The 15,296-nt window shown below is 38.3% G+C and overlaps 1 protein-coding gene across 2 annotated transcripts in view; it reads left to right on the top strand.

Moving 5' to 3' along the window:
* The window catches only part of FHIP1A (FHF complex subunit HOOK interacting protein 1A), a 249,106-nt gene that overhangs the window by 55,388 nt on the left and 178,422 nt on the right, over positions 1-15,296 (top strand). For both annotated transcript variants that reach the window (XM_019441274.2, XM_019441275.2), the window contains exon 2: positions 14,691-14,817. The gene's annotated coding sequence lies outside the window, so the exon portion shown is untranslated. The remainder of the gene's footprint in view (positions 1-14,690; positions 14,818-15,296) is intronic.

Here is a 15,296-nt window from a genome sequence, read left to right as displayed (position 1 = left end):
AGATTACCACCCCTTGGTAACTTTGATGTGGAAATTCTGAAGCCGCGACTAGATGTGTCTGAACACTAGGTGTTCCAGGTGTTAGTAGGGAGCCTGGTTGTTTATGAGAGGAAGTGATCTTCTGCTGGAGCAGTCAGGGCCTCATTCTTCTGGATGCTGCTGAGGCCACTCAGGCATTTCAGCTTCGTGTCTCCAGGGAGGGTCTGCTGGAGGATTCCCAATGCAGCACTTACATGACCACGTTCGTCTTAGCTGTCTCAGCATTGCAAACCTGTTCCTCTTCTCTTGTGTCTCCCTGATTAACTAGGCAGTCATTCAACAGCCTGTAGCTAGGGATTCTGAATGTAAGTAAGATCCAAGAATCACCCCTGAGATCAGAAAAATAAGATTTGCTTGTATGTATGAATATGATTTTTTTTGTGGATAGAGGGTCTGTAGTTTTCATCAGATTCTGGAAAGTATCTCTGTCCCCCTGATACCTCCCCCAAACTGATTAACTATTGCTTTAGCTGCTTTGGGATAATAGTTGTAAGAAGTCTTCACTAGATTTGCAGTCATCTGAGGTGGAAGAGCTTTCGGAGGGATTGGCAATCCTAGTTTAGCCTGCCTTGTGGTCTCCTCAAGTGTTTGTACATATGTTAAGTAAAGCGAGACTGGCTCTTTACTTCTAGAATCATGATTTCTGTTTCTGAGCAGGAGGGAGGATGCACACTTGTTGCTATCAATGGCTAATTCAGTAGTTTCAGGAGTAGTTTCTTTAAAAAGTACAATCCTCTCAGGTATATAGAACAGGAGGATATTATCCCTGTTTACAGTTGATGACCCTGAGGTTTAGAGAAAAAACGTGAAATTGTCGCTAGGTTTATCTGTCCCCATGGTCTGAATGCATAGGACACTCCCACTGGCTCAGGCTCTGGTTACTTCTTTTTTTGTTTTATTTTGTTAAAAAGATGTTTTTTTCATTTTGTTTTAGAGAAAACACAGGGGAGAGGGGCAGAAAGAGAGGTGGGGGGGAGAGAATCCCAAGTAAGCTCCATGCTCAGCACGGAGCCCAGCGGGGGCTCCATCCCATGATCCTGGGATCATGACCAGAGCTGAAACAGAGTCAGAAACTCAACCGACTGAGCCACCAAGGTGCCCCTATGACTACTTCTGAATACTCTTGGATGATGCCTAGACTAGTATTGAAAGTTCATTGTGGATAAAAGTCTGATTGTTTAACTGCACCTAAAATTGTTATTCTTTTTTTTTTTAATGTTTAATTTTGAGAGAGAGAGAGAGAGAGACAGAGCATGAGCAGGGGAGGAGCAGAGAGAGAGAGGGAGACATAGAATCTGAAGCAGGCTCCAGGCTCCGAGGTGTCAGGACAGAGCCTGATGTGGGGCTCGAACTCACAGACCATGAGATCATGACCTGAGCTGAAGTCAGACACTCAGCCAACTGAGCCACCCAGGCGCCCCTAAAATTGTTATTCTTTAAAGGAAATGGATCCTGTGAAAATTGGGGATTTCTTTTTTGCTGTTCCTTATGTTTAAATAAAAATTTTATAGATCTCATTTCTCCCCACTTCACAGTCAAATGTAAGCTGGCCCCAACCCCTCTTCTTTTCTCCTTCATAAAGATCATAGAAAACCCCCCGATCATATTTTTTTAGCATGTTGCGTCAGGAGAGGGCAAGTCATTGGCAGCTGGTAGCATCGCCTCCTTTTCATTAGATTGTTCTTTGGGTTTCAAAGACTAGTGCCCTTGTAACTTATATTACACAGCCTTAAAATTGCACATAAAAGTTTGCTATGGAAGAGTAGCAAATGTAAGATAAATTGAGAAGGTTAAGGGGAAAACTGCTAAGAGCCTCTCATAAGTGAATTCTCATCTTAAAAGCACAGCGATTTCTCCAAGTGACAAATTAACTTGAGATTGTGCTTTGCATTTTTAAGTAATGTGTGTGGTAGGGTAATTCCATTTGTGTTTAAGCTAGAGGTCAGTGCCTCCTGTATTCCACTTGTACTTTTTTGCTTAATGTAGAAAAGGAAGCTGTATATGTGGACATTTAATTTACTTTTATTTTGCAAATGCATTGTATCTGTGATTCAGTCAGTGATGAGATTCTGTGTGTTAAGGAAGGCTGGCATATAAAAGGTGTCTGTGCTGAGGGCTTAGGGCCAGAGCATTTTCCAAAAGGAATATTTGTGCTTTGAAAACTTCTTATAAAGATTCTTGTTCTGACTTGAATTACTTTTTCACTTCGGTAGGGTCACCGAAAAGGATCAAGATGTCAGTAATTTCAGTTCCATGGCATTGGGTGGGTAGAAAAGGCATTAGTAAGTGGGGGTGGTGGTTCTTTCTGTCAGTGTCATACTTGATTATGAAAATTTAAGTAGGTGACTCCCTATTTCTACCAGGAATATGCATACTGATGTCATTTAGACTTTCACTTTGAGCAAGTGACTCCATATTTCTATCACAAATATGCATATTAATGTCATTTAGACTTTTTTTCTCATTTAATTTCTGTATTTTAGGGCTTATATATCTGTGATTTGTTGAACAGTAGTGAGAATACAGAGAAGAGGGTTCCTGCCTAGCATTCTTTTTTTTTTTTTTTTTAAATATAATTTATTGTCACGTTAGCTAACATTCAGTGTATATGGCTTCAGGAGTAGATTCCCGTGATACATTGTCCTGCTTAGCATTCTTACAATCTGTCTGGTGAGACCTGACTGATCATAGAAAGCTCTTAATTCTTCTAGTCACTGATGTCAGTATTAGGTGTTTAGACTGGGTAATTAATAATATCCTTGCCGTCTGCATCTTTCTATTGAGGTCTTCATTTTCCTTCTTTGGTCTTTGGCCACACTGCATTTTTGCTCCAGGATTTTAATTTATGGGGCAGAGACAGTGGGTATGATGTTAGCTAATTGTGCCTGATGTGGACCTCACTTTTCAAAGTCAGAGCACAATACTGAAGATCATATTTTTTACTTGAATGAGATGCCTTGTTTTGATCTCAGGGGAATCAATGGGTACACATGCAATGGAGATTAAGAGAGATGAGGGGCAGGTGGTAAGTTCACGAGCTCCAGGGCCACGTTCCAATTAGTCCCCTAACCCGTGGTGGTGGACTTTATATTTCTAGGAAGAAGCAGAATAGATTGAAATACTTGAGGCTAGGAGGGAGCCTGAGGCAAAGCAGGCATCTAGATTTCCCTGAATTTCCTTTTACCTCAGATTCTTGTAAGAAAAAAAACAAACAAACCCAAAACCAGCACTCTGAATCTGTGCTTCCTACAATGGAGCCTCCTATTATAGCATCTGTTTGCATCTAAATAAAGAAAGTAAATGAGTTTCAACACCATGCCAGTCACCAGACCCAGAAGCCATATATAGCTTGGTGGGTATTTTGAGGTTGTGTATTCACCTGTCTGGACAGTTAAGGATTCTGGACATATGTGGGGTTAGGAAATACTTGTGTGATTTTTAAAGGCTTATTGTTTCTTGTGAAACATACTATGTTTATATTAGAGTCCAGTGACGTAGTTTCTGACTTCACAAGAGCTTTGCCTTAGTAACATATACTGTATGATTTCGCTCTTGTGGAATTTAAGAAACAAATGAGCACAGGAAAGAAAGAGACAAACCAAGAAACAGACTCTTAACTATAGAGGACAAACTGATGGTTACCAGAGCAGAGGTGGGTGAGGGGATAAGTTAAATAGGTGACAGGGATTAAGGAGGGCACTTGTGATGAGCACTGGGTATTGCATGGAAGTGTTGAATCACTATAATTGTACACCTGAAACTAATATTACAGTATACCTTAACAATAATGGAAATAAGATTGAAAAAAAAGCTTTGCCTTAATAATTAAAACAAGCCTTTCCCTTACCATTTGGCTTTTAATATATGTTTGAGGTCATGATCTTTTTGGTATTGTTTTAATAGAAATAAAATTTACATGATATGAATGCTGTGAATATATTTTGTCAAGAGAATTTAAGAGAGGTTAATTGACTCAACACTTGGTTCATTTATTTGAATTCACTGGCCTATCGGCCAGTGAATTCACTGGCCTATCAGACCAGGCTGATATAAAGCCAGGTCTTTGCCTTCAAGGAGATCATAACCTCCTAGGGGTATAAAAACATAAACAAATATTAATAGAGGCAGGTACAAGGTGCCCTGTGGCTGCAAAGAATGTTTACTGTGCTTTGCTTTTTGTGCCTGAAAATGGTGGAATCTTTTCCTCTTGCTCTATTTTTTGTAGCGACTTGTCTCACTTTGTTGTCTTCGTGTTTTCTGTTAGGGATTTCATATTAAGGTTAGAGTTTTGTCAGCTGTTTCATGCTTCTGAACATTTCTTGCTTCTAAGATTCAAAGAAAGAAATGCGCGTGGTGATGCCCGATGCTGGTCTGTTTGTTAAGAATTGTAAAGCATGAACTTGCTATGTAACTTGCTACAAAAGTTGATATAAAAAAGATATTTTTGAATGTTGGAGTGTAAACTGAGATTCTGCCAAACTTATTTTTCCTGCAAGACTGCTGGCCAGTATACTCCTGACCTGTTTGCTTACTTAAGCCAGTCCTATGTTATATATATATTTGCCTTTATTGTATGTTTTAGCCACATCTCCTCCCCAAACCCCAGGCCAAAAAAGAGTCTACTTCCTGTCTTCTTTGCTTTGAAGTTTCCTGAAACTTTAGATCCCTTGTCCTTTTTTTTTTTTTTTAAACACTAAAATCTTTTGCATGTTTGCAAATGGTAATAGCAGTGCCTTTTCCTTTCATACTGGTAAATGAGGGATTAAGTGGACAGTACTTATAAAGAGGTCCAGAATTCTTAGAGAAAGGAATAAATAAGATGAAGGAGTATTATGCAAGGTGAATAAATTATTTTCTTATATTAAGCTGAGTTTTATTAAGTTAGTGAATTTTTCTCAATGCTAATCTCTCTTTTTTAATTTAATACCCTGGTTTCTCTTTTTATACTTAATGCTTTTTAGACTTCCTCACTTCCCTTTGGTAAGGCATTTCTGAACTGGCACAATTGCCATTTTTTCCCTTAATTTTATAAAGTATGGTATCTTTTAAATGTTACTTTAAAAAAATTCTTTCATGCCTCTTCCTTGGCTCATATGTAAAAATTGACTTGAATAGACTTCGCTGTAATAATCTTACTTTATTAAAATCTTGCAACATGTTGGTAAAGTGTGCTAGCTTATAGTTTTCATAGCTAACTTTTAAACCGTAACCAGGCTTGTATTTTACCTTTCTCTCTGTGAATTGCTTAAAGGGCAGACTTATCTGGTTACACTTTCCGGTTTCACAGAAAGGCCCTTTTCCGCCTTTTGCTATCTTGACAGCTGAGAAAGTCAAGGGAACAATCAGCAGCCTGGTTTAAGAGGGCGGACACGTGTCCCTTGCACTGGCATTTGCTTCCTCTCTGGTGTGAAAGCTTGTACTTGTGGCTACGAAGTGACGTTGTGCAAAAACATGAAGGACAGGTGTTGACTCTGGCCTTGACCAAGGTGAGAATTTGAGATGAGAGATTTGGGCTCCATGGAGGAGGTGATTTGGAACTTGACCAGTTGGTCGGTTTTGTTACCTATCATTGAAGCTGGAGACTAAGGAGATATCAAGGAGATATAATTTCACAACTCATAATATAGCTCTAAAATCTTTTCCCTTTTGCTTGATGTATTTTAAGCAGTTGAATACATTTTCCATAAATTTTACTGCCTTCTATTTATCTTTGAATAGAAGCCAATGAGAGAAATATTTAGGAGGTTATGAGCGACAATAGCATGAACTGTTAGAAAAGCCCTTTTGTGGCATTCCTCAAGTGTGTGCTGGTGGAAAAATTGCTGTAATTTGATAGTGAAATGTTGGAAAATGATTTTATTTACTATTTAGAAATAACGTAAATGAGCCTTGCTTTTTAAATTCACAGGTTCAAAACATTTAGTTATGCCTCACTAGCTCAATCTTTGCTCATTATGCTTTACATTGATGGAATTAAATGTGACACATTGCAATGTTGGACCAGCCACACAGTTCTAAAATACAGTTTGACTGAATTCTGAAAAAAATTAAAGGTAACATTTAATATCAGAAATGGATATCAGAAAAAAAATTTTTGTTTTTTACCCTAAAGTTGGTTCAAGAAAGTGTCCCAGTGATAGAAGAGGGAAAGAGCATGAAGAAGACTCAACTGTAAATCGCCATAAAACCAAAAAAGATTCTTAGGCTTTGAGAGAGCAGATAGTTTTTCAAAGCCGTGTTCCCAATGTGTGTAGTGGCCACACTCTGGGTAGTCTTGGGGGTGAGGGGGACAGGCGGTGCAGTTCTAGTACTTCCATCTACTGGTGCTGTTAGTAAATGTGTGCCGAATGGCATTTGGCCCTGAAGCATTGAGTTTTACCTGCTGGGCATCCAAGGACATATGTGGATGAAGGTCAGAGCTTCCTGATGCTTGGAATTGTGTGAGGTTCATAGGTATTGAGAGAGTTGCCCTAATAGAATGCCCATGCATTTTGTAGGAAACCTCTGGAGGCCATCTTCTGATTCTTGTGCTTATCTCATACAGGGACTATCTACAGTTTTCCTGTGACTTTCAAAGGCATCAATAATTTGTGCTTCAGTGTTGATAAGATAGTATGAGCATTTTCTGTGAGCTCAAATCACCTGTCACCATTTTGACGGTTAAGGGTAGGGAATTGAAAGTTAAACTTGGGTTTCAGTCTCTGCTTTGCCACTGTGTGATTTTAGTTACATAATCTCTTAAAAAATATTTTTTTAATGTTTGTTTATTTTTGAGAGAGACAGAGACAGAGCACAAGTGGGGAGAGTCAAAGAGAGGGGGAGTCACAGAATCTGAAACAGGCTCCAGGCTCTGAGCTGTCAGCACAGAACCCGACACAGGGGGCTCGAACTCACGAACCGTGAGATCATGGCCTGAGCCAAAGTCGGCCACTCAACTGACTGAGCCACCTAGGTGCCCCAGTTACATAATCTCTTTAAACTTCACTTTTGTTGTCTATCAAATAGGTATTCATGGGGCACCTGGTTGGCTCAGTCAGTGGAGTGTGTGACTCTTGATCTCGGGGTCATGAGTTCCAGTCCCACGCTGGGCAGAGACTACTTAAAAAAATGGGTATTCATTCATTTGTTCATTCATTCATTCATTCATTCATTCATTCAGTGAATATTTCTTTGTGTCAGGGCTGTTGGTGCTGGGGAGTGAGCAGTGAGCAAAGCAGCAAAACCCCTGCTTTTGTGGAGCTTATATTCTACAGGGAGAAACGGAATATAAACGAATAGAAATAGAATGTATTTTAGATGGTAACAGTTGCTACCAAGAAAAATAAAACAGGTTTGGGATAGAATGACATGACTAGAAGGCGCTTTCTTTCTGTTTTATGTGAGGTAGATAGGGGAGGGCTTTGTACTGAGGTGACATGTCAGCAGAGACCTAAATGGAGACAGGAATGATATATGAAGGTATCTGGGGATCTCAGGGAGGAGCAAGTCTGCACAGTCCCTGAGGTGAGAGCAAGCATGGCTGTTTGGGGAGCAGCAAGGAGGAGAGCCAGCCTGCAATGAGTGAGGGCCAGAGCAGCTGTGAGGGCAGTACCCACCTTGTAGGGTTGCTTAGAAAATGGAGTGAGAAAACACATTGAGTATGTACTTTATAATACATGAAGATTGTTTTAGGCATACAAGAAGCATTCAGTAGTATGAAGCTTATTAACAACATTCATTATCTTATTAAATATCAGTAGAAAAAATCGTATCATTTTTATTTTAATGTTTATTTAATGTTTATTTTTGAGAGAGTGGCAGGGGGCAGGGACAGAGGGAGATACAGAATCTGAAGCATGTTCCAGGCTGTGAGCTGTCAGCACAGATCCTGAGGCGGGGCTCAAACCCACAAACTGTGAGATCATGACCTGAGCTGAAGTTGGATGCTTAACCGACTGAGCCACCCAGGTGCCCCCAAATCATATCATTTTTATAGAAAATCCATCTGATAAAATTCAATATCAATTATTGGTCTCAAAGAACTTTATAAAATAGAGTAGGAAAATATTCTTAGCAAAATAAGGTATGTCCATCTCATTCCAAAAGCCATCTTAGGCTTAATAGGAGATTTGAGAACATACTATGAATATATTTGCAAATGAATATATTTGCAAATGACAAGAATATACGACTAGAATACCCAAGAGAATCAAGTGAAAAACTAATTATAAAGATAATGTATAGGGGTGCCTGGGTGGCTCAGTTAAGTGTCTGACTCTTGATTTCGGCTCAGGTCATGATCTTGTCGTTAGTTTGGGCCCCACCTTGGACTCTCTATTGACAGCATGGAGCCTGCTTGGGATATTCTCTCTCTCTCTCTCTCTCTCTCTCTCTCTCTCTCTCTCTCTCTCTCTCTCTCTCTCTCCCTCCTTCCCTCCCTCTCTCCCCCTACCCCATACCCTCTCTCCCTCTCTCTCCCTCTCTCCTTCTCTCTCTCTCTGCCCCTCCCCTGTTTGCATGTGCTCTCTCTCTCTCAAAATAAATAAAAAAAAATACAGATAATGTATAAATGTGCCTGGATGCCAAGATATTATGTCAACATTTACAACTTTCATATATACCAACAATAACTAATTTGAAGATATATGGAAGAAAAGACCATTAGCGTACAAAAGTATAAAATACCTAAGAATAAACTTAAGAAATATATATGATGTATATGTAGGCAGGCACTTAATGCTGCTGAGGGATGCAAAAGAGATATGAAAAGGCCTGTCATATTCTTGGATAAAAATATGCCAATTCTCCTTATATTCATTAATATGTGTGTTTGATGATGTTCTAGTGAAAATAACAATAGGATTTTTTTTTTTTTTTTGGTGGGGGATACTAAACAGGCTTATTCTATGTTCGCATGGAAAAATAAACAAGATTCAAATATATTATAAGGCTGTGATAGTTGAAACATTGGTATTACCAAATACCATATTTAGTGTATGATAAAGATGGCCTTTCAGATTAATTAGAGAAAGATGCTGTGTTTGATAAGTAGTCAGATGAGCAGGTAGCCATCTGGGATGAACAAGCTATTTAGAGCGGTACCTCAAATGTTAAGCCAAAAGCTATATAAAACAAATTAAAAAAATAAGTTCTAGAAGACAGCATGAGGAAGCTATTTTATAACGTTGGACTGCATAGGGCCTAAGTAAGACAGAGAACTGAGAAGCCACCAAAGAGATCGACCAACTTGATCGCATTGCTGCCCCCACCCCCGAAAAAAAAAAAAAAAAAAAAACTAAAAAAATTCTGCATAAGGAAAGTCAGAGAACAAGAAAATTGGGAAAAATGTTTACTTTTTTATATCAAAAAGGGGGACTAATTTCTCTAATAAAGAGATCCTACAAATCCATAAGAAAAAGTCCAGCAACTCAGTAGAAACATGGACAAAGGATACAAATAGTCTTTAAAAGGAAGGGAAATAACAGTGGCTTCTAAACATGAGAAGATGGTTAATACGTTTATTAAAACAGATTTGTACGTGACAACTATGCCAAAGTACCATTTATCTCCATTAAATGGGCAAAGATTTAAAAGGTTTATGATCTACACTGTAGAGAGTATGAATGCAAAACAATAGCCTCTTTAGTGGCCAATTTGGCAGAATCTACAATAACAAAGAATCTCATATCCTTTGACTGGGAACTTCAGTTCTAGAAATTTATCCTAGATATGAATATATCCTCTGAGATATACTGTATATACATATGTACTATGAATGTATCTTACATGTATATATATATTACCTGTATGAGAAAGTGATTTATGTACAAGATAATTATTGTAGGAGTGTTTATGTTGGTTAAAGATTGGAAACAACTGAAATATTCATCCATGGCAACTGAATAAATACATTGTTACATCTGTACGTTAGAAAACTAGTGCAGTCATAAAAAATACCCATGAATCTCTTTATGTATTGTCTTGGAAAAATTGCCAGTATGTGTTTGGTGAAAAATGCAAGGTATAGGATAGTTTATATAATATGTTTATCTGTGTTAAAGTATTTTGCTTGTTTATGAATAGATACAGCCTCTGGGGAGTATAATTTGAATATGAAGACACCCCCACCCCTTTTAAAAACAATTACACTTAGCACAATGCCTTGCACTTAGCACATATTACATGGTGGTGGTGGTGGCTATTTGCATTATAATTACAGGGTTTATCTCCTGAGTTGATTTTTAACGATTGGGTCTAGAAGAGGAAGCCCATCTTGCTATAAATGATGCTTAATGAGGGTCATACTCATGTTGTTCATCAAAAATGCTATATATGCTTCCTGAAGTATCTTTCTTTCTTTCTTTCTTTCTTTCTTTTTTTTTTTCTGAAGTATGTTTCTTGGAGGATGTCAGTACAAGCTCTGCAAACCAAAGATGCCAAATAAAATTGGGCAACATTGGATTAAAACTAAGCAGGCTTCTTTCTTGCAGGTTTTTTTAGATCCTTAATACATAAAATGTTCTTTGTGAATGTTCGAGATATTTAGAATGCAGTGTTTTCCAAATTTATTTGAATGCAGAACTTTAAACAACAATTACTACTTTTTTTCCTTTAAAAAACATCTTTTTGAGTAGTTGTCACATTGGGAAATAGCACTTTAATACTTAGATTTTGACTTTGTTCACCTTTGTTATTCATTTTAATAAATGTGTATTTTTGATATATTTCTAAGATATTTGTCATCTCTTTCTGCCTGCTTTTCCTCCTCTGTGATATGCTACAACTCACTCATTTGTTTCTTGGTTGATACCTTCCCAAAGTCATCCAGATTACACTGGGTTTCTTGGGTAAATAAGAGACTCTATAAAAGTAATGCAACATCTCAGGGATTGATTGAAGGGAAATTGAAGATTGAAGCTTCATTTGATTCAGCTTTTCCCAAAGCTTTAGAAGTTTTGCTGTTGGGGGGGGTGGGGCGGAGGAATATAATCAACTTAATGGGTAGATAGTTGAGGAATCGTGAGCGTATAATGTGGAGAAGGTGGCATCACTGTGGGTCAGAAGATAGGGTATCTCCCTCTGTCTTCACCACATACCAGCTGTTTGATCTTGAACAGGTCACTCAGCCTCTTTTGCCTTGTGCTTCGTTTTTATTGTCTGTAAAATTCAGGGATTGGGTTTAGGTCCGTGCATTTTAAGGCTGAGTTGTTATTGATGTGCTTAATGGAATCATTGAAGATTGTAGGACCATGTAGAATATATTTTGTTCTATCCTACAGTTTCCACGTGTGGATATAGTCTATCTCAGGTCAGCTCTTTTGGAGGATGAAATTATTCAATAATTAGCTCATAGTCTATTGCATGTATTTGAATGAACTTGTCGAACTTTTTGAGACTTCTGTTTTGATTGATTGATTTAATTACCCTCCAGGAAAGCACTTGATTATAGCACAGGTCAATTAATATAGTGCTGTGGATAAATCCACACCTCCTGTGTAAACCCCCTGAATCTGTTGTACTGATTATAGGGAGAAGTCCATGATGTGGATATTAATTATCCTCCCTGCCCCCCACCCCCGCCCCGTGTTCATTTGGTGGTTTCGCTGTGCTTTTTGTGTGCTTCTGCCTGCTAACAGATTTCTGAACTCAGCACAGCAGAGGTCTAAATTCACTGAATTTATGCCATCAGGAAATGAGGTTTAAATTTTGTTTCTCAGTTGAAATTAGGGATGTAACCTAGCTGTTACACAGAAGAGTGTGAGCCTGAATTTGATTTTATTATGTGGAGGTAGAATGTTTTGTTAGGAGAGTACTTGCCTGAGCAGAGATCTGAGTGTGACTGAACAGTTAACTGCTAACTCCCTACTCACCCCCCCCCCCTTTTAAGCAGGAGAAATATTTTGTTTTTAAATGAGATGACAACCAAGAGAATTACCAAGACCCAGTGAATTTTTTTGAGAGTCCTTTCAATTTACTTGAGTTCTTTTTAACCTTGCTTCGATGTCATTCTGTGCATTACTGTCAAAGGACTCTGCTTCCTTTGAAGTTCCAAAGTGTTGCTGCTGGCGGAATCATTATGGTAAAATAGAAATGGTTCTCAGTAAAGCCCTTAGTGATACATACACGATGCCTTTTTACCTAAGTAAAAGCATATGTGTGTGTCTAAAAATTTAGAGTGTAAGGGGAGGATATGTGATATATGATAATGGACACTAAGATGGGAGAAGTATTTCTCATGAATTAGAGATGCCCTTTCATAATTCAAGAGTCACAGAATGAAGAAAGGCTCGAAATCACCTGAAAAGCATCTGGAAGCAATCTGTAATTCTTAAGAGGTACTAGGAGAGCCTGTATCTCTCCAGTGCATGATGATGAAACTGTTCATGTGGGATTATGGAAAAAGTAGCATTCTGTTCTCTTGTAAAACCTCTTGCGATTAAATGCCTGTAGATTTGATTATGAATTATACTGCGCTGTCCCAGATGCTTAATAAATGATTAATTCATTAGAGTGAAGAAGGCAGATTTGAAGGTACTGAAGATATTTTGGTATTTTTAAACAACAAAAATTCAACGGAATAAATTTGATGATCAAACTGGCCTTGTTTAACTGATTTATGAATTGGGCAACCTCCCGTCTAGCGACAGAAAGGAGCTTTATAGAGCTGTAGAAGAGGAAAGGTTTTTAAAGGCAGGAGGGTGGGGGCAGAAAATGGAAATTATTAGCAAAGAATACATTGTTTCCGACAAGGTTGTCACCCTAAGGGAGATGGGAGGGGGTGTATTTGGTAGATTATCTCCCTAGTGCTGTTCAGCTAATTCCATGTTGATTGGTTAAAGGTTACATTCCTAGGGGGATGGGGAGGGGGTTGGAAAAGCAGTTAGGTTAGGTATTAAGTCTTGGTTTGCTGAGGTGGAGTTTAGCACAAGTGCCTCCATTTGGGGCCTTCTGTCTCCTTTTTAATGATAAGAATTTATTTGCATGTAAAATGTTACCTTTTATTTTCTGTGCCTCATACTCACTCTTCTTGTGCCTGGTCAGTACCACTACTGTGCCCAGTTTTGAAGATTTAGGTTGCACTGAGGTCTCCCTCCCCCCTCCCCATTTTTTCGCTTTTGTGAAACTTTTGTTACAAGAAAAGGTATTACGTTCCAAACACATACACAAAACCTCTGACAGTGACTTCTAGGAAGCCATCTTTTAATATATTGCATTAACGAGTGGCTCATCCTTGTTACACACAGATTTTAAAGACGTATTTGTTGTACTAGACTCTTGAATTGTTCCCCTTAACCTAAGTTGGGGAAATATTTTACCCAATACTTATAACTATATCAGAACATATTGCATCTTATTTCTTGGTTTTGCAAAAGTAGTTGTGATCATATGTAATTACAACATTGCACTGTGCTTTTTCTTCATATGGTAAATGGCATTTTCCATTATTGTTATAAACTCAAAGTTTTTTGATGGCTGACAAAATTACGGTTAAGTAAATTATGTTGTGTCAAATTTACTTAACTCTTCCCCAGTTATTGGGCATTTAAATGGTTTTTTTTTGCTTTACAGTTAAGTGTTTGTATGTGTGTGTATATATATGTATATACATATAATTTAATTTTATTTTAATTCGAGTAGAGTCAACAGGCAGTGTAATAGTTTTAGGTGTACAATATAGTGATTCAACACTTCTGTACACACCCAGTGCTCATCACCACAAGTGCACTCCTTAATCCCCATCACCTATTTAACCCATCCCCTCACTCATCTCTCTGGTAACCATCAGTTCTCTGTAGTTAAGGGCCAAATTTAAGTGTAGCATTTATTGTTTTCTTATAAGATGTTCTTACCTGGACATTTGTCTAGCTTCCACCTATTTTGATCTTGAACAGTGACTTCTTGTGGTTTTGTTTAGCATTTGCATTAGCTTCTGCCTTTTGTACTCTGTGTTTGGAGCTAGTGTTTTTGCTGTGCTCTCCAGGACACTTCTAGGTGTTCTTTGTATTTCTCTCAGGTAGGATAATTTCCCAACATTCTTCAGACTCCTGTATTTCTGGCTGTACAGTAGGGATTAAGCCATCCATTTGTGTTGTGAAACTTATCTTCCCAGTTAGGCCTGATGATAGGAGATGTGTGTCTAAGACCAAAGTAAACCTTGCTCATGGGCTGGCAAAAAAGCTGGAACTTTCAACTGTCAAAGTCAGGGTAGGTCAGAGGTACCAGGGAATATTTTGGGAGTATTCCACACTTTTAAAAAGTTGATTGTGAAAGTTGTTTGTGGCCCTGCCTTGACTATTTTGTATTGTATTGTCATTATCTTAATACAATGCTGCTGATGCAGGGGTATGGATTTATTTAGTTTCATGGTTTTTTTTTTTCTTCTATTCTGAAAGAAGTGTGTAGTTGTCTAACATCTCTTAGACAATGGAGGAATCCTCTACTTTCTGCTACCCAAAGGGAGTCTTTCATTTTTGGCGAACATTCAGGTGTTTAAGTAAAAATTTACTTTTGCTTATAATTTTCTTTTTGATAAAGAGAGGTGCGATCTGAGGAGAACCCTCTCAGTGTACCACAAATGGTGGGGAAAGGGAGGGGAGAAAGACTAGAGAGTCTTAGACTGGGTTTTAGCAGTTTATTAATGATCGTGGGATATTTTTTATTCCTTTCTATAGATTTCAGAAGTCTTCTTCTGGGAGTTTCCAACAGTGCCAAGTGTTGGAGAAATCTTTTCTGCCCCTCTGATAGCGTGAATTGAGCAAATACAGCCCAGCACTACGCTATCAAAGACAGCAATCTCAGGTAACATCTTCTCATTACTATTAGTATGAGTTCAGTACTGTTCTGTAACAGGCTTAAAAAAAAAAAAACCTACTTGAACTTACACATCCAAGTGAACATTATCTTGTTCACAACAGTTTGAGAGGCTGTCCTATACTCAAAACATTTACATAAACATAAAAAACCAATTTATTTATGTGTTTTTTGGATCTACATCTCTATCCTCTAGTAGCATTCTTTTTTTTTTTTTTTAATTTTTAAACGTTTATTCATTTTTTTGAGAAGCAGAGACAGAGCGCAAGTGGGGTAGGGGCAGAGAGAGAGACAGACGCAGAATCTGAAGCAGGCTCCAGGCTCTGAGCTGTCAGCACAGAGCCCAAACCCCACGTGGGGCTCGAACCCGCAAGATCATGACCTGAACTTTGGTAGCTTAACTTACTGAGCCACCCAGGCGCCCCTCTCCAGTAGCACTCGTAAACATCATTATTTTCTGTGGTGGC

The sequence above is a fragment of the Panthera pardus genome, unplaced genomic scaffold, assembly GCF_024362965.1.
Source record: "Panthera pardus isolate Hobbes unplaced genomic scaffold, ASM2436296v1 HiC_scaffold_13, whole genome shotgun sequence".
Lineage (NCBI taxonomy): Eukaryota > Metazoa > Chordata > Mammalia > Carnivora > Felidae > Panthera > Panthera pardus.
Note: the sequence above shows the minus strand (reverse complement) of the source record. Positions and strands in the feature narration are given on the sequence as shown.